Source organism: Eschscholzia californica, unplaced genomic scaffold (genome assembly GCF_041429995.1).
Source record: "Eschscholzia californica isolate CP2 unplaced genomic scaffold, dmEscCali1.0.p SCAF_3, whole genome shotgun sequence".
Classification (NCBI taxonomy): Eukaryota; Viridiplantae; Streptophyta; class Magnoliopsida; order Ranunculales; family Papaveraceae; genus Eschscholzia; species Eschscholzia californica.
The window spans coordinates 51,320,751-51,323,344 of record NW_028238420.1 but is presented as its reverse complement, the minus strand read 5'-3'; the positions used below and the strand labels follow the sequence as shown (position 1 = coordinate 51,323,344).

General features: G+C 37.3%; 1 pseudogene across 1 annotated transcript; it reads right to left on the bottom strand.

Moving 5' to 3' along the window:
* Positions 1-667: 667 nt before the first annotated feature.
* LOC147551563 (24-methylenesterol C-methyltransferase 2 pseudogene) lies at positions 668-2,292 on the bottom strand (annotated as a pseudogene). Its single transcript, XR_015238125.1, has one exon. The product of XR_015238125.1 is annotated as a 24-methylenesterol C-methyltransferase 2 pseudogene (transcript).
* Positions 2,293-2,594: the final 302 nt, after the last annotated feature.

Genomic DNA, 2,594 nt, shown 5'->3' with positions numbered 1-2,594 from the left:
AAAATAGAAAATCTTCCTCTATGTCATCCAACCCTGACTTGTCCCAACCCAACTTAGCATAAAATCTAATGCTATTTTGTTAGTAGCATCAATAACCCACAAGAGAAGGCATTCTGCCTAATAAGGCAGATACTTCGGACTTGCAAGCTACAAAATGAAGAATGCTTTACGGATCGAAGATATATATCATGCAAATTTCTACAAATTTCTACCCACTAGGTGTTTGATAACTTTCTAGGTAGAGATTGTTGTTTTACACACATTCACAGTTTCAACAACACTTTCTATTACGTTTTCGAGCATTATTAGTTAAGCATTAGCTACTGGTAATTTTAGGCTACATTATATGGTAAAGAACACCAAGAGCCTAAAAACCCAACCCCAAACTCTATTCAAATCCATCCAGTCCCAAGAAATATTGCTGAAAATTTCAGTTCATTTTATTGCTCATATCCTGGCTTAAATGTGTTTTCTGAGTATTTCCCTAGGTTTTCTATACTTGAGCATTAGAGAGGTTCCACAAGAACCAAGAACTGGCTCAAATATGAGCACAATGTGCCCTAACTCTTCTTTAATAATATCATTAAGGATGGAAAAATGGAACATATCAAATTATAAAAATATGAGCACAATGTGCCCTAATTCAACATTGTAGTAAGAGAGATCATTTGAGATAGAATAGAAAAGATTTGTAGATTTTCTCCCCTTTTACTAATCCAACTTGAGATCATGATAACAGAGATACAGAAATACCTAAATTAATAGTAATAAAATTAAACACCAAACCAAACAAAAAATTAAGCCCTAACCCATATCTAGTTTCCTCCTCTTCCTCCTCCTCCTCCTCCTCCTCCACCACCATAAACAAAGAACCCAACTACAATAGTCTACCAACAAGAGAGATCTTAGATACTCCTAAATAGAAGAAAAACAACACATTAGTAAAGGAATGAAGATAGTGGGGGTACCTTCCTAGATTGAAGATTGTTATCATTTTTCTTCTTGTTCTTATTGTTGTTGTTGTTTCTCTCTCTAGGAAAGAAGGAAGAATCATTCATTCTGGTTTTCTACAAAGGATCATATGCATTGGTGTGAAAATTCCAGTTTCACCACCTCTAGTCAAGTAATCAGCAGTAACAAACAACATCTCATGAACATCAACAACTCCTTTAGGAGCTATACCTAACCATGTTAAAACTTTAACTACCAAATGATTCCTCCAATAAGCTATTCTACCCATCTTCAATCTTGACCACCATGGATTTGCTGGTGGTTTAGCTAGATCTTTCTCATTCACAACTTCAAATCCAACTTTTTTAGCTATTTCTGAGATCTCATCATAATTTCTTAATCCAGGTAAAGCGTCACCTCTTTCAATACCTTGTATAATCTCAACATGTTCTTGATTATTACCATCAAATTTATCAGTTGTTACCCATTCATAAGATACATATAAAGATCCAGGTTTTAAAACCCTAAAAATTTCAGAATAAACTTGTTCAAGTTTAGGTGCATGACAAGTTGCTTCAATTGAATAAGCACCATCAAATGAATTATCAGGAAATGGCATTTCAAGAAAATTACCACAAATAACTTGACAGAGTGAATCTAACCCTGCTTTTTTATTATGAATCTGAGCTCTTTTAACTTGATACTCATTAATGGTGATTCCGATGACATTTGTTTTAGAATGAGAAGCGATTGCTCTCATCGGACCACCAACACCACAACCAACATCTAAGATTTGATCTCCTTTTTTAACATTTAATAGATCTACAGCCATTTCTTCATGAATACGAGTTGCATCTTTATGAGATTTACCAGGTATTGATGGTGAGAAATGGAAAGATTGTCCCCAACCCCATTCGTAAATATCAGTTACAAGATTATAAAAAGTATCAACGAAAGCTGGTACTTTATCAGCAGTTTCGATCTCTTTAGGGCGACGAAAGAATGACCAGTACTGTTTGTATTTGTCTTCAACTTTCTCTCTAGAAATTGAACCGCCGGATAGATCTATAGCGCTTTTGCCTTTACGTTCGGCTGCTCCGAGAATGCAAACGAACCAATATATTCCTCCGGCGACTAGAAGACCGCCGGTGCATAAAAGAGTCAGAGAATCCATTGATGATTATGAATCAACTTCTTTTACTTCTCCTAGAGAGAGAGAGAGAGAGAGAGAGAGAGAGAGCGAGAGAAAAAAAACTAGTTGTGGATCGAGCAGAGTTTTAGAGAGAGAGAGAGATAAGTACCAACATAAGCGTGCTGCGTGCGTTTAAAAGTTAACTCTAGTGTCCTTCTTTTCCGTTTGTAGAATATTTTATATTGAGTTTCCGTAAGTAATATCTTATCTTGCTACCTTATGATCTACCTTATGATCAAATGCATTAGGTACATCTCAAGTAGGGGTGGGATTTTGGTCCGGAAACTCGGAATCCGCCCACGACCGCCCCGAGTCCGAAGCGTCACGACCGTTGTTCGAATCGGTTCGTACCCGCCTGACCGAAAGAGCTTAAGCGAACGGACGCATGCATAGGTCCTTACCCGGTGGTCCGACCGAATCAGCCCGCTTATATTGTCCACCCGACTGCATC